Genomic DNA, 17,871 nt, shown 5'->3' on the forward strand with positions numbered 1-17,871 from the left:
CAAAAAAGTTAGTGAAAATACACCAAGAGCAAGACACAAGAGAAGCTCTATCTATCGACTCAGTTTAGACTGAGAAGTTGAGAAGTCACCTGACTGCAAGTACCTACAGCAAATGGTATTTCTTACAATTAAGATCTGTCTAATTTAGGAGGAAGGAATTTATAACTAGTTGGAGCCAAGAATTCCATTCTGTCATTTCCATGCTCTCCCCCCAACAAGAACAAAAGGTTACAATGTGAGTTTTTAACAGTTGGAGCAATTTTTATCCTTCTGAAAGCTATAATATACTACACCTCATACTGAATCTATAGAGGCTGATAGAGAAATTCTGTGGCCATGCCATGCAGAAGATTGGACTTGAAAGTAGTGTACAATGTTACAATTAACATCAATTTTTAAATTTAAGAATTTATAAATCAACCAAGAAGAATCTCTGTCTTAGTCATGTTTATTATCATTTAATTACAGTTCTCTTGCAACTTTTTCTCTGAAACTTTTCTACAGATTCCCAAAATAGAGTGTTTAACATCATGATAATTAAGCCTGGAACCAAATAGACACTGTTCACCTCAATACTCCGAATTGTCATGAGGAAAAATTAAATAAACATCATTTTAGCCCTGTGTTACAAATGAATACATCAATGACCTAGAATTAAAATCATTAATGTCTGTTATAGCCCTTAAGCTATAAAAATATGTGGTTCTGCCTTGATCATGCTTGATATGCTGTGTCTTGACTAGGTTTTACTCTATTCTGTTTTTACAGGTTAGCATGACTTTAATCAAGAAAAAGAAATGTAATGAGCAGCAATCTGAAATACAGCATTTGGAAAGGTCAAAATGGTACATTACATCCTTATTATCCAAAAGAACAGATGAGTTTAATATCCTGACAGTGTTTCCCTGTGAAGAAGATATTAAACAAGAACTGAAAATGGCACAAGGTTCCCTCTTTCTTTCTTTTGACAAAGAGTATAACAAGATGATGAAATTGTACAGAATAAATCTCATCCTGCTTTAACATTCAGACTGGGGATGCTGCCTAGATTTCAAAAATCTGAACTAATCAAAGAGACACAACATATGTCATTTGTTTCAAGTATATTCGCATGACACAGAAGACTTTTTCTATACATTTTCCTACTTACATGACCTAGTTTCCATCAATATTTTCTAGAAATAAAAGTAGGAATAATTGGTAACAGATAGTAAATAATGCAGATGATTTCAAGAAGTAGAGCATTGGACTGCAACAGATAACTCACTGCATCAAAACGGCTTAAAGTGTAAACTTTTCAGCTTCCATTTGAAAGACCGCAGAACACAAAGAATAAATTCCAATACACAATGCATTGTATGTGTCCTGCTTTGGTGACTCCCTGACAGTGTGGAACTGTTTGAAGGCAAAGGAATTTGCACTGTATCCCATTGATTGTTAGCTATTCAATTAATATATGGAACTGCCACAATTCGTTGTCTTAAATCTTGTTAAATTGGCCCTCGTGTGAAATCTTATTATTACAGTCAAAGTAAAAAAATGCTGTGCCTAAAAATCAAAACATGAGTATACAACACACACCTTTATTATTATGGCATGCACTTGTATTCATTCCACATGAAATATGAGAAGTCTGCTGTTACATAAGAGCATAACAAGTTATATAATAAAGGCATTCATGATTATTAAAGAAAAACAAATTATATGATTCCAAATGATACACATCTGCAAGTATAGCTGGCTGGAGTAGATGTACATGGCTTTGAATAAGAACTCGTCAGTAGAAATCATACACAACCTATTTTTTTTCACCATCCAGGGAATTCACCTGAAAATAAATAAATAAATAAATAAATAAATACATATATATATAGATATATATATATCTGCGGTACTTGCAGTACCTTGCTGAGAAAACCCAGTCTGCCTTGGCCAAGAGAGAGAAAATGAACATGCCCAAAATATGTTTTCCAAGCCTTGAGTGGAAAAAAAAAAATGTTTTTTGTTGTTTTGTTTTTTTCTTTTTCCAAATTGATCTTATTTTCCACCAGAAATTGTAGATACATCCTTTGTTTTGCAACTGAAATGCTGGATAGCTTTTTGAATGCATTGGCAATGTGTGACTAGTTTTGAAAGTTCAAATGTTTTGCAAAACTACATAAAAGTAGCACCCTGAGGGGTGCTAATTTCCATATGCATTTGTGAAATGAATGTTTTCCATGAGTCTGGAATAAATCCACTGGATAACATTTAAAGTTTACAGAGAGTTCCTAGTGATTTAGTTAATAGCTCCTGAAACTAAAATGCCAACAAGTTCTGCTTCCCAACCAAAAATATGAACAGAGTGTGAAGCCTCCAGAAAATAATCAACATAACTGTTTTTCAGGGAATTATTTTTCTCAGTTCAGATTTCTATCATGTGAATTACAAAGAAATCAGACCATATTTCTGCTATTAAGAAATAAAATATATGCTGCTGTTACCCAATCTTTAAAAATCAGTTATGGAATGACTGAGTAAAGAACCCAGGGTACTGAGGGGAGTCTCAGCATGTAATGGCACAAACAACTCCAGCAGTTCTTAGTACCAAATACTGTAGAAGACAGTGGCATTTCTTACACTTCTTTTCAATTTTCTCCTGACTATGCAAAATGCAGTTATCGCGTCACACACTATTTAATGCTGGAACTACCCCGAATACATTAGGCAGATTTCGTTAGATATTTAATGAAATAGATTTTTTCCAGAAGGTGATCACAGTAATTCTCTTTTGAAAAACTAGCAATATAATCAAGTGTATCTTGTGCACCAATATACTAGTTTGCATTGAAATTTGAAGAGGTACCTACTTCCCTCACTTAACTTCAATAAATCATATGGTGTTTGGGTGTTGCTGTGAAATCTTTCACTAATGGAGGATGTTAAGAATAAAATCTGAATGTAAAATGTTGGACCTGAAAAACCATGAGTCACATCTCAAAGAAAAGGATATTCTTAAATTGCCAGATTGAAAATTGTAATAATTCAGCTGATGGAAGATGTTTCATATTGAAGCAAGATCCTAAAATAGAGAAGTCAAAACACAGCTGACCATGTGCAGCACTCACATTCCCACACACATGGCTTTGCACCAGGAGGAGCTGGTTTATTGTAATCCCAGTAAGAAAGGTACCATGAAGTATTGGTTAAAATACAATTTACTGCAGCTAATACTTTACAGAAAATGAGTGCACTACACATAGACATTTGTTCCTTTGAATAATGGGAACCCCATGATGGGCCTCCAGGCAGGGCACAGCATCCTGTGCAGAACTGCATAGAAAAGTTACCCATATTCTAGTCTTTTGAGTGCTTCTAGTGCTTTTCTAAAAGAAAATAATTCTGCTTACCGTTTCTCCTGTCAAACTAAAAAGATGTGCACGTGGGAATTTGTCCCTGCTATTTCACTTGAAGACAAGGACAAGCAGGTAATGCAATTGTCAGTACCAAGTGGGAGCTGCCCATTGGCTGCTTTGTTATCCAGTGAGGTCCGTCCTGCAAAGAGTGGGTGCAGAGCCCACAGCACAGACTTGAAAGTTGTGCTCAGGGTGGAACACAGTGCACATCTACCCCTGCAGAGGGAAACTGCTATGTGGATCACTAAATTCCTCCATGTTTGATGGTCTTCAGGTCAGGATCTCTGCACATTTATGCATACATACCTGTTTTACACCTGCATCCTTTTGTGTTCCATAGTGATGCATTGTCTTCAAAATCTGCACATGTCTATTGCAGACACTCCTTTGTACATGTCATTGTGTCCATCAAGCTGGAATTATGCAGGAAGTCAGATAGGCTTATGATTACACAATTTGTACCTCCAAAGGCTGTTAAAAGTCTATGTAGGTATATTTATGCAAGCGTGATTGTTGTGCCTGCTGCTTAAAATCTGGTTATACTTGCATTTGACTTTGTTTTGTTTAGTCACACAATTCTACTTTATATTATATGAATATGAATAAATCATCTCTAAGGTAGAAAAGATCAAAATCAAAGGAACAAAGTCAGTTGCATTATTAAAGATGGAAAATAATTTGACATGAAAGGCATTTTAGAGACAATGCAGACTGTCTGATTTACTAATGTGCACAGAAGCTAATATATCATTCAGCCTTGCTACCACCTGACAGCTGTTCTGCATCTGATGGGAAATGTGATGGTGCTCACAGTCTAGTTCAGAGTGGACAGGTGTTGACATCACAAAAATCATCAGAACTGGCACTAATTGGCACTTTTGTTGACAACCTCAGCAGAGAGGCCTGTGATTGAAACATCACGGAGGCTGCGTTGCAAGCTCTGCTGGTGAGGGATACTGGGTTCAGCTCTTCCTTCACTGAAATCATTCTGAGTTTTGCAAATACTTAGGTCCTGATACAATTTGCCTGTAAATTATGTGTGCACACAAACCACCATGGCATACACTTTGAATTGATGGCCCTATACATAGTGGGTACTGAAACTTGCCCTCCAAATTTGGCTTACATAAGAGATTACAGACTTAGGTTTTTGAGGAAACAAAAACAAAGCAGATGGAACCAAAGATTGCTGTTGCAGTCATATATCACCCACTCAGGGCTTCAGTCTCACTTAGGTATTTATCAATTTTAGTTTATTTTAGATGGAACTGTGGGCTGGTGGACTTCTACTAGCCTCTTTACTCCTCCGTGCCTCAATTTATTCTTTCATTTAAGGGTCATAATGTTTGTCTCAGTCTCAGATATATTTAGGAGTTGTGAATTAAAGAATGCCTTAAAGAATTTTAACAGGTTTGATGAAAGTGAATAGACACATTAAAACTCAGACTTCACATTTATAGGAACACTGGTTTCCTTATAATGCATTTGAATTGTAGGCAGTTAGTATTGCATGCATCCTTTTTGCATTTAACCATCTATCCATTCACTCTGTAGAATATTAAGTTTTTTATTCCTCTCAGCCTGGATTGTTAAAATTAGTGCTTAAAACTAATTTTTCTTTGGTATACAGAAACTTACATTGTTTCTGGGTAAATTTTTACCTTTTTTAGCTCTAGAGAAATGCAATATAGGTCAATAATGTGACTAAGATTTAAGAATATTTTTATGGTAATAGAATCAAGTAAAAAATGCATGATAAATTTGATTGTATTTAATAACGGAATAACGGTAATTTAAGTACATAGAGATTATTAGAGCTCACTAGCACAATTTTTCAGAGAAGGACAAAAGGGAGAAAGAGAAGGAAAGGAAGAAAAGAAGAAACAAAGGAAGTAAGAATGATAGAAAAAAACAGAATTGTCAGGAAAAAAGAAAAAGAAAGAAAAAAAAAACCAAAAAACTGCTCCTGTTTCATTTGTATGGAAAAGAATTTGTTGCACATGGAAATATCAGTCTGTAGATGTAGTGGAAATGCAATTCATGGCTTGAACCAGTGACTGAGCACCTGGTGAGAAGGCAGGGCCAACCCAGGGGAGCTCAGGTGCAAGCAATACTGCTGAGTGACTGGAAGGAGTGGAGCCAGGATCTAGCTCTTCCCAGACCTCACTTGAGAGTTTGCAATGGAGACAAGGGGGATCTTACTGGAGATCCCTGTGTGCATGAGGTCTTCTGAAGGTAAGCAGAGTCTTTCTTTTGGTCCTGTGCTAATAATCACTGTTGTATTTGAGAAAGTATAGCTTTGGACTTTGCTACTTTGCTGTTGTCACACTTTCCATTGCACTACAGTAGGCAAAAGTGAGATAAATCTGAAAACAGACCCACAAGGTTAAGTGAAATATATCTTAAAGTATTCAAAATTAATGTCATATGTCTGACATTTTACCTGTTTGTATAATTGTCCTAAGGCTTACTTCCCTTAGAAATGATACAGGTATAGGGTTACATGCACAGTTACAGAAGCACAAAACAGTTGCTGAGCTGGATTCTGATCTCACACCATTGATTTTTCACTACTGTATTACATCTGATTTCAATGAATTGTCTTCTCATTTACATGCATCTACATAAATTCAATATCAAGTCACAAGCTCTTTCTTTTCCCAGTGCTGATAATGAGCAGTGGCTGCTATGGCATGCTTCTAAAGACACTCTGGAAAAAGAATATGTCATCATTCTCCTAATGAGAGGAAAGAGGCAGAGAGATTACTAAATGTTTTCTCTCTAGCTCAATTAAAGTAGAGAGTGCAGGACAAAGAGAGAGAAGGCATGCAAAGGGGAGATCTGCATACATGACTGATTTCTTCCTGCCTTTAGCTACAAAAGGATTCTCTTTAGGTAGAACTGAAAAAGGCAGGAGGATGTAGGAGCACAAAGACTAAATCCTTCTCCTGAAATTAGACTATGGCAGTATGGGCTTTCAGTTCAAGCTGCACATTTAACTTCTAAGAATAGCTTTCTTGCAAAGAAAAGAATATAACAAGATACTGTGCTGTCATTAGGAGTCTAAAGACAAATTATCCATATAGAAATGAATGAGACGAGCTCATCTACTTGCTGAAAGCTCCTTTGACCATCTACAGTCTCCTTTCAGGACTAGTCTTAACCACTAATCTAACCACAAAAGACCTTGCTCATGCAGATATTGCTGAGTTAGTTACTATGGCTTGGGATGTGGCCAGAATGGGGGCAGTTCGCTGGGCCTGACCCAGGCATCACAGCGAATATTTAGCGTAACAGATGGCTACAATATAGTGTTCTAGGCCATATGTTGGGCCAGTTTATTCTTTTTATGATTCAGAAGTCTCTGGGTTTCTGTGTGTTTAGGATGCCAGGGAATCAAGGCTCTTAGCACAGTCTAAAAACCATGGTGGTGAGCATTTACATATACATCATGAAAGCCAATAGGAATATATTCTTTCCAAGTGTAGAGAAGAATGCTGTATCTGGTTGTATAGCAGGATGATGTATGCATGCCTTCTGCTGGAAGACTACCTGTCCCTTTAGGGTGCAGCACAAATATAAACCAACTTCCTAGAAGGATTTCTTCCCTCAGCTCTCACATTGAATGCAAGTGCAGCTCACAGCATCTTTGTCCCATATTGTGAGCACGCAATGACACTCCCAGTCCATGGGCTTTGATCAGAACATTGCCACTGGGCAGACTATGAGCCAGCATCTGTGACAGGACAAACACATTAATGGGCAGGTGATGGCTGAGAGTCAAGTTTAATGTTCCTCATGCTCAGGCACTGAAAAATGACAGGACTACATGAAGACACAGGTTATAGAGACCTATGACCAGAGGTAGCTAGGAGGGTGTGAATGTCCTTGTCATGAGGTCAGCCACCAACCCTTAATGGGATTCTAGGATTATATCCCACACTGTTCTCACAATCTGTACAATGGCCTGAGCCATGCAGAGAGCTAAGGAAATTACCTTGCATTTCTATTTATATATCTAATTCTCAGGCATTGAATTAGGTAACAACGAACACACTTGATGTGCCTGTTATAATCTAGTACCTAGCAGTTGAATTCCTGTTATTTATTTTAAATCTCCTCTTATTTCTTTGCTGCCTCCCTAACATGTAGCAGCTTTGTGAGCTAAGCTATACCTGCCCTTTTGGCATTTCAAATACAAGAAGATTTAGCTAGGAAAAATGATTTTATGAAGGCTTCCTTAGCTCACCTTGTCTTACATATTGCAGTTTCTACCAATAAATAGAAAGTAGTTAAGTTCACAAGAAAGACTTGCATCAGCGGTCTCTTGCTGCAGTTTTTTTTCATAGTCTGTTGTCACTGGTGACCTAAACTTTGAGTTCCCACCCTCATAGAACTCCTGGCTTGTTCCGTTGTCAAGCTGTGACAGACACAGATAATTTTTCCTACTTTCTTTATTATGGTTGTCTACCAACTTTTCAAAAGAGATAGATAAGGCGGGAAAGTGGTGGGGTAGCCCTCTATGTTAGGAAAGAATGTGAATATGTGGAAATTAACAATGATGATGGTAGGGTAGAGAGCTTGAGTCAGAATAAAAGTGAGGGCCAGTAAGAGTGATATTATTGTGGGAGTCTGCTACAGACCACCCAACCAGGATTAAGAGGTAGACAAGACGCTTTATAAACAGTTGGGTGAGGTTTCAAAGTCGCTCCTGTTTGTTCTTGTGGAAGGTTTCAACTTCTCAGACATCTGCTGGATTTATAATACAGCAGATAGGGAACAGTACTGAAGGTTCCTAGAGTGTATGGGAGATAACTTCCTGACACAGCTGGTGGGGGAGCCAACGAGGAGAAGCAAAATCCTGGAACCTGCTGTTTGTTAACAGAGAAGGTCTTGTGGGGGTTGTAAAGGTTGGAGGCCGTCTGGGGCATAATGATCATAAGATGCTAGATTTCTCCATCCTTGCTGAAGGGGAATCAGCAGAACTTTCACCTTGGACTTCTGGAGGGCAGACAGAAGATGCTAAGGAAAGCAATCTGTCAAGCTCATTCAGGTGTGCCTGCTCAGCCCTATTTCTATAATGGTGAATAGAAAGGAGGTGAGAGAAGAACACAGTTAATGTCCAGATGATTCCAGTCTCCATATGGATTATTCCAAGTTGTGTATATAAGTTTTATAAATATTGTAAGTTAACAATAATGATGCTATAAGTCTTTCATTTTAAACTTTAAAAATTTGAGTTAGTATCTCTTAGTGGACTTTCCTTATATTAGATTCCCTCTTCCTTTTTTATGGCTTGTTTATTAAGAAGTGCTAAGCTCCCCAGTAGAAAGCTGCCCAACTCACACATTTTTAATTCTCCAGTTTTCTGTTTTTCAGTTTAAACTCTGCCCCACTTCTGATATTCTAGTTGCTCACTCTGTTCTGGGTGTGGGAAAAGTTGGTGAACATGTGACTCAGTACATTTAGATCCTCTGTCCTGAACTGCGGTTATCACAGAAATTGAAATAGCAATGTTATCCCCAGTGATTGAGAATGTGGCACTAAATTCAGCTTTATTTAACAAAGTCTGCCACTTAAGGAGGTATGACTATCTAATGAAATAGTCATATTTGCTTAAAAATACTGTCTTTTAAAAATATCTTGGCCAAAAATAATCACTCGCATAGTTTCTGTATATACTTCAGCACAACAGTAAATTTTGTGAGTACAGTTAAGTCCAGCCCATGTAAAAGGGGCAGAAAACCTATCACACAACCAGATCCTTCCACAGTTTACCAATGGAATGTCTCTGTTCATTGACTGGAAAATACTAGCCTTGCATTAACCCAGCACTGTTCTCAGATAGTATAACAGGGATGGAGAAGGATACAGTAGATATGATACAGAAAGAAACCAGACACTTTCTGATTGCTCTTTCCGCTTCCCACTGTATCAAAAGCACTGCTCACATCAGGGAGTCTTATTAACGGCAGCACACACCAATCAAATTTTTGTATTGAAATACGTTAGTAAATGGGAGAGTTTTCTGCAGAGGCTGCACGACAAAATTCAGTCTCAATCACCAAGACTGACGCAAGGTCAATCTAGTTTGAATTATCAGAAGAAGCATTTCACAATCGTTCATTATTTTCATCATGTAGAATGACCCTTGCAGTATTTTGAAATTATATTTAAAACTGTAGCAGTTATTAATCAGTGGGCTATGGCAAGTCAGCAGAAGGGTGGAGACAGATACAGTATCATCTTGATCTTACTGCATAATTTGCTTTCAAATTTCTTGAATTTCTTGAATTTCTTGATTTCTTGAAGATTTCTTGAATTTCTATCTTTTCATCTTTTGGATGTCCAGAATAACAAGCAGAGTATCTTACCACAATTGAGAAGGCTTTTATTGATGACACAAGAAGAAAAATTAAATGAAATTGTCTATCTCTTCCTGGGAAAAAAGGCATTTTTTTCCCATTCCTATGAACCTAGTCCTCATTAAAACTCAATTTCATAGACTTAGTGAGTATGGCAGGATTTCCAATAGCTCAAACCATACCAGAACAGAACTGGAATTAAGTGTTAAAAATACTTGTTCAGAGCTAACATTTAATTAGAGAAAAATAAAGAAAATCGTGTTTGTTTTTTTTCTTAGCTCCATGTCATGGCAACATTTTTGTTTAGCACTAATTCATATTTTTACTGTGTAAAAAGCGATACTGTTAGCAGTGTTTTGATGGCATTACTTAAATACTTCTGCTTTTAAGGGGAGAAAAAATTACATTTTCTTTTGAGCAATTGTCTTCTACTGGCCTGTTCTTTTTCTACTGTAGCAAGTGATATGCTGATAACATGGATATAAAAAAAAAGATGCAATTTACTTTTGTCTTAGTTCTTACTCCAAGCGAATTAGATGACTAATGATGGCATCAGTGGTTTCTCTGCTCCTTTAAAGTTCTATTTTCCATGGATCAGTGAAATTTCATTAGAATGCTCAGTTAAAAAAAAAAAAAATTAAAAAAAAAATCTGGCCAAATTTCCTTTCATTATCTCAAAAAAAAGGGAAGGTCGCTAAGGCGCTATTTCTTCAGGTAATGCTTAGATTTGTTGATGATCTTAAACATTAAATAAAGTAGTTTATTTATATATATATAAGTTTGGAGCTGTTAAGCACTTACTGCATGTAATCCTATTTCTGATTAAAGCATCTCACTTAGAGAAACTAAAAGTGCCAAAAACTGTAGATAATAAAGCATTATCTAAGGAGTATTTTATTTCTCTGAAATGCAGTTCAGATAAAACTGCTCTGTGTAGTTATCGTCACAAAGAACTGCTGGATTCTGTTTCAGTTTAAAAAAAAAACAAAAAAAAAAACTTTAAAGCTTTTCTCTATATTAAAGCCACTTCAATGCCAATAGTACACACTCAGTGAAACCCTGAAAATGTGCCCTAGAAGGTGCATAATTCAGTTAGTTTCTGAAGAAAAAGTAAGAGATCTGCACGTAGGATTTTCAATCACAGCTCTAGCCTTGAAAATGCAGTACCCTCCTTAATATCAATAGAATAATGGTGAAGCATTCCAATTATTAATTTCTTTTGGTTCTGTCTGCCATCCCTAAATGACTGAGTCTTTCTGTATTGAGAAGAATCTCTGCCATTCACTCCTGCATGTGCTCCTGTTCCAGTGACCAGAGTTTAGATGTAAATATCAGAAAGATACTTTACCTTCGTTTCATCAAACATTCCTCTTTTGAGGGTAGAGATGTATTCTTCACTTTTTCAGGAGCAATTAACTAATTGGAAACTCTTTCTGCATCTGTAGTCTTTTGGGTACTCCTAGGCATCTGTTTCTGTCGGAGGTACACCTTTTGGACTGAACTTATGGATCTGCACCCTTTCTGGTCAATTGCCTTGAACCAGCAAAACTTGGTGTCTCTTTCCATGCTGTTTTTTTGCAGATACTCTAGATTTATTTGAGATAGACACAAAATACAGAAATATTTTTACCAGATGTTTGTCTTGTGTCCTTGTTACCATTTGAGTGTATATTTGCATTGTCATGGCAGGAGGTGTCCGAGGGTCGAAGACATTTTAAAAAGTTCTCTAAAATAGCACTGAGAGAAAAATCCCTTACAGCTCAGTTATAGCCTCCACTGTCAAAACAGAGCTGGCCTTTGGGAAAATAATAGAGCATTCATGCTTCAGGAATTTTTACTGAAAGAGTACGACATTTTCACTGAAAAGGCAAGAGGTTTTGAAACCTGCTTTGATTTTCCCATGATTTGCCATAAGACTTGACTTTTCCTTGTATAAGACTTACTTCAAGCAACTAAATGAAAGGAAAATACAATATACCTGAACTTGATGTTTAAGCAGCAAAACAAAAGTCAGTCCAGGCAGTGCTAGCAACACAGCATACTGATGAGGAGGGGATGTTTAGGGCTATGACAACCGCTCTAACCATGTGTCTGGATAGATAATATAACTCACAGGAGAGAATGAAGTTATTTACTAGCTGCAGCTCCCATATGATACCAAGTAATAACTCACCTCTTGTACTCTTGACATGTTCATTTGATAATATTTCACCCACTGAAAACATGAGGGTGAAGAAAGAAGTGTCTTATTTAAAAGCATCTATGAGAAGCTTGGGGTTCCAGCTATAAATTAGGGTGTTGTTCATGTTCTGGTTTGCTCTTAATTAAAGCCCATTTGGTAAGCATTTGACTTTACCTCATTGGGCAGAATGTGCCTTCTCTCTGATTGTCTTCACAATTGTCTTAAACTCTATTCATGTGAATATTCAAGTACTATATGATATAATAAGCACAGAATGAGGAGAAAATAAAGAAAATGGAAAAGGCATAAGTACAACTGTTTAGAAGTGTGGTAGATTTACTGAGTATGGTACACTTGACCTTGAAACATTGCCACAGTTTCTTGTGTTCATTACACAGATGATTTCATCCTCCTTATATATCTGGATGGTCTTTATATCCTAAGTTGCTAAGTGAAATAAGGTATGTGGCAACTGCAATTCAGTCCCTCAGACAGATAATTTGTGTCTAAATTTATGGAGGCTCTTCAAAATGTATAAATGAGGCTTTACATTTTAAAAGTGTCTGGAATTTCTAAGAGCTGTAGGTTGACCCCTGGCAAGCAGCTCAGCTTACTAGATGCAGCAAAAGCTGTGGTTATAAGCAAAGCAAAACAAGAAATTCATTCACTGTTTTGTATCAGCAGGCTGTTTCCAGGAATGCAGGGTTCATCATATGCGATTGCTTATTTGGGAAGGCAAAATTGCTGCCATGTTCACGTTTCCTCCTTCTTTCCTCCTCAATTTTGTTGCTGAGTATGACGTCATAATGTATCAAATAACTTTGATTCACTTTGAGTCCATTGTCTTGGCTATGTCCCCTGGTAACTTCTTGCCCAACCCCAGTCCCCTCGCTGAGGTGAAGAAAAGATAAGTCCTTGAGATCGTGCACACACTGCCCAGCAAATCTAAACCATGGTACATGATCTGTTACGAAGAAAGTTAACTTCATCACAGCCATACCAAGTATGTAAAAGCTTCTCTTATTTTTTCCAAATGAAATCATTGAAATGGATTTTTAAGTGTACTGCATTTAGAACAGCAATTAGTGAACGCTAAGTCTTATTTTGGTTGGTTATATAATACTCCCTAGAAAATAAATTGGATATTACTGCTGACCTAGTGGAAGAAGATGAAAGGAAATGCTTATTTATAAAACTGATCCCATAGTAAAATTGAAGAACTAATGTATTAGTAGTCATTGCCATAACATTTCTCTGCTATACTAAGAAATATGAAAAGCAATTTTAAATTAAAAAAAAATATATATAAACACTTGATTTGTTCAAGGAATTCTAACAAGATATTGCATTTAAGTGATAAATAGCAAGCAGAAACCAGAAGAATTGCTTTATCCTCCAAAACAATGCATACTCCTTCAGCATCAGAAACTCTAAGTAAATGGAATATGTGAGTACAGGCTTTTGAAATATCACCTTTTCATCTGACTGAAGTAAACAAACGTGTTACACAATTCAAAAATGAATGGAAGAGTTTCCTTTTACCCCTGGGATGCAAAATGAGAGAGAAAATAAGTACTGCATTCATGCTTTGTGGTTCAGGAGCAAGCAATTCTCTGCCTTCTTTTCTCTAAAAAGCATACAAGAGTTTGCCTGTGTAGTTTGTGAAATATAATCCAGAATGCAACTATAGTTAACATGTTTCAGAAGGCCTAACAGTTCCACATGTTCTGCCTGATTTCTGCTGCTGGAGTAGCTGGAGATATATAATGTCATTCTTCTCTTCGGGAAGGGACAAATCTTGAGTAGAATAACAAATTTCTTGCTTTAATGCCAGCAGCCAAGATGCAGTAGTATTTGAAATGCATGGCTGGAATAAATAAATAATCTTGTGACTTTCATGCAGAGGTGACAGACTGGAAATTTTGGAAAATAGGCTGACAAAATAACCAGAACAAGTAAATGATGCCAGCTTTATTTTGCAAACGTGGAAATGCCTGACCCTCTTGAGTGAATGTGTGGACTATATTCTATTCCTGTATATTAGTTGGGCTTTCTACTAAGGCTGCAAATTGGGATGTTGCTTCTACACACAGTCAGAGCTGAGGATTCGGATGATAACCACCCAGCCCACTTAGGCATCTGCCTCTAAACCAGATACCATTGGATCATTATCATCAGAAATGATATATCTTAAATGATTTATAGACACTGTTCTGTACCAAGAAAGTGTTATTTGAGGGAACAAACTCTATCTTCTGTATGACTGGGATTCCCCACACAGTGAGGGAAAAATGCTGAACTCCTACTTGAATCAAAACGCAGTAAAGTTCGTTTTCTGTTGGTATACTGTACTATACAGGTAACAGATAACTGTATGTGTACTGCTGCTTCTTGCATTCAGATGTGCTTCATTTTTGCCCCTTGTACCTCCTCAGACAAATACAGTAAATAATGACTATGACTCTGCTTTTCCACCTCTCCTCTGCATCTGGATCCTATAAAGAATGTAAAAGCCAGAAACGTACTGATCTATGTAATTATTTCCAATTAGTTAACTTTTATGACCTCCCAGATTCATCCTCAGCCATATGCAGCAGTCCAATGCTGGCATTCAATTGTCAGCATAAACACAGAAGCACATAAAACAAAGAGGTTTAGGACCATATCCTTATCTAGCATGATTCTTTAAATGTCTCGGCCTGAATTCATAATGGACATAAACTATTTTACATTCTGCACTTTGTAGAAATTAAAAGTGATGTTACATAAATAAGGTATAAAGGAAAAAATGCTAACACCAAAAGTCTTTCAGATCATATCTCTGCTGGGTACCTATTCTTGTCTGTCAAAAATCACTTTCTAAAATGACTATTCTTCTCTTGGCTTGGATTGTTTTTTCCCTACTGTTCATGAGCCTTTGGTGCTCTAAGTTTACGTGGGCCTGAGCCCTAGGCTATTAAAATGACGTTGTATATTGATTCTTGATGAATCAGAGAAGGAGTAAGCAGACATTTTTAACATTGTGAGCAGTGAATTATTTCTTTCTTTATAAATAAATTCCATGAGCCTTCTTCCATGAACAGGAACTCGAACACTGCTTTTAGAACAAATCAAAGAATTTTTTGCAACATTTTGCAACTTTGTCCCCTTTTTAAACTTAATGGAAATAATATTAGTGTAAAATCTTATGACTTCGCCCGCCTTTTAGTCCAGCAAAGGACACTGTGTTGTTTTCTTCTGCTGGAGGGCTTTCTGCAATTGCCAGCAAAACTATGAAAGTCCTGAATGACAGAGCACTTTCTGTAAAGGCTGTTTTGGAAAAAAAAAAAAAAAAAAAAAAAAAAAAGAATCTTAACATTTTCAAGGACATATGTATAAAAACTGTACGTAAGCATTGTGTGTGCTTGTAAAAGTGTAGTAAAAACATGTCCTGTGCTGCAGTCAGTCTCCAGTTCTGCCACCTATGCAGCTCTGAGGCTCTGTATGTGTGTGACTGGCAGGGGCCTGTTTCGTTAGCACCCCAAAATCAAACCATGAGGCTGGTTGTTTCCTATGTCCCCTCATCACTCTTACTTTGCTCTAAGACAGCTGCTCTTTACTGCTTCTCTGTGCCTACTACCAATTACTGTATCTGCCTGCCTCTGCACATCTAGAGTTGACTACCTAATTTTGCAAGGACCTCCACTCTTTTGCTAGGCCAGTTCTTCAGAATATTATCCCTTTTGCAAGAAGCTTAAACCAGGTACGGACTGTTCATGAAATTACACACAAGTGGTACTATCTCCCTTTCAGACCCATACAACTCCCTCCCTGCTTAGCATCTGGTCTGGATGATTTTATGCAAGCCATGGTGAGAACTCTTTCTGGACAAATAATGTCTTATCAACTGAATCTGTTGTGCAACTGTGCTATAACCACATTTCTCAAATTTCCATTTTTTCAAGGGCAATTTTAATATTTATTTTTTTTCCTGCTTCATTTCCTGGCTTTTAAAAGGTCACAATTTCCTTTATAGATAGCAGAGGCGTAGGAAAAGGATATCACTTGCCTGCTGATGAGTAGTCATTCATAAGTCCTGGTCACAGAGCTGTGATGCTCCATCCAACACTAAGGCAGTCTTATTTCAGTCCATTTCCACCATTATGTCTGATGCAAACCCTACTTCTGTAACAGCCCACAAAAGCAAAATGCTGCTTTCTGCATCATGTTCCAATGAAGAGAAGAAGTGACAGAAATGTGAGAGGGTGTCTGACAGACTGTCAGGATTAGTGTCTGGCTTACAGAAATTGGTTCCAGAACAAACCCTGGTATAATCTCAGGAGGGAAGGTCAACATTTTTGTCTAAATGTTGGGTCACATTTTTCAGCTTCCTGCACCTTCCTTTTCTGTTGTCTGTCCTATGCACTTCGAGCTGGAAAGGTACCTTGAAGTTATCTCTTTTGAGAAAGAGACAGCTCTAGTGGCTGAAGTCTTTCTGTCTGAAAATATTCCAGCCATATCTGATGTTCTGCACATAGCTCCTTTCAGAGCTGTGTGTCCTGTCAGGGCATATAAATTCAACAGGCTTTGTAAACAAGTGGCCCAAAGGGAGCTGCTACTGGCAGCATTATAAATATTCAAGACCCAGTCAGACATAATTAGTTTATTCCCTTATGTTGACTTTAATACATCCCCCTTCTTCCAGTCTGTATATTTTGTTAAAGTTTCTTCTTCAGAACAAAATCCTGCCTTGGCATTTTTATCCTTTAAGTACAAAGAAAATCTTCTGGCTGTGCAATAGCACTGTAAGTGTATCCCATATATACAGGAGGGAATAAAATCATCCATCTTTCCTCCCTTCTAATAGGAACAGCAGAGTTTTATTATCCTCCATGTCTTTCCTGAAAGGAAACATCACAATATATATGCTTTCTGCTTCCAAACCTTGTATACTTCTGCATCTTTGCTTGGATATTAAATTTTTAAACATGAAAGAGTGTAACTTACAGTCTCATCCCTATTGATGATGTCTTTGCTGCAATATAACCCAGAAAATCCTGTGAAGTGCCTTTGTTCATATCATAATCATTGCACAAAGCTAGAAAATGTAAAGTTGTGGGATTTGTATATAACAAAATATACTTTATTGTAAGTTTGCAAAATAAGTATAAACACCTTAAAAATTGATAAGTGATACAGAGAGAGAACAATCCACAAAAGACCCAGTGAGTCAAAGGGAGAAGGGATTACTGAATGAGAAATTACCTCTTCAAATAATGATTTCTACTGTTTAGCATTTGTAGGTAAGTAAGTTGAAACATTTATGGATTTAAAAGACTGATTTCAGATAAAGCATTCCCTATTGCTTTCTAAATACTGACACAGCACCTCAGCTAGCTCATTGCTCAGTCCCCTCTTTTGCTTGGTCCAAAGCCTCAGATGTAGGAATATGATGGGGAAGTGATTAACCTTTCTGGTTATATTACTGCAGTCGCTGTCATAGAATGAGTGTTTTCCAAGTTGGACACCAAAACAGATACATCAAAGAGCACTGCACCAGAGATTAATCCAGATTAAACTCCTGTTTTGCAACGCACATAATGTTTGATAATTTATTAACTGGAATAGCAAAATACAAGTGCTGCTCCAAAAGAAACGCCTCCTATTTTATTTTGATCCATGGCATCAGTGGGGTTGTTTGTGATGTGGCTGTAGGGACTGAACCTTCCCAACAATGTTCTGTTACATTCAGTTGCTATGGGACAGATGGCAGCAGTGGGACGGTCTGGCAGTGTGTTGTCTTAATTGGAAGTTCATACGAAAAGTAATTGGATTCCTTCATTTGGAAAAAAAAAAAAAAAAAAAAAAAAAAAAAAAAAGAAGAAGAAGAAAAGAAAAACAAAAAGAAAAAAAAGGGAAAAGGAAAAAAAGGGAAAAGAAAAAAAAGGAG

At 37.1% G+C, this 17,871-nt stretch overlaps 1 protein-coding gene across 3 annotated transcripts in view; it reads left to right on the top strand.

Moving 5' to 3' along the window:
• The window catches only part of KHDRBS2 (KH RNA binding domain containing, signal transduction associated 2), a 317,464-nt gene extending 315,209 nt beyond the window's left edge, over positions 1-2,255 (top strand). For all 3 annotated transcript variants that reach the window (XR_004306588.2, XR_014944887.1, XR_001554389.3), the window contains one exon: positions 769-2,255. The gene's annotated coding sequence lies outside the window, so the exon portion shown is untranslated. The remainder of the gene's footprint in view (positions 1-768) is intronic.
• The last annotated feature ends 15,616 nt before the right edge of the window (positions 2,256-17,871 follow it).

This window comes from Coturnix japonica, chromosome 3, assembly GCF_054131305.1.
Source record: "Coturnix japonica strain WE chromosome 3, WE-NBRP24, whole genome shotgun sequence".
NCBI classification, from domain to species: Eukaryota; Metazoa; Chordata; class Aves; order Galliformes; family Phasianidae; genus Coturnix; species Coturnix japonica.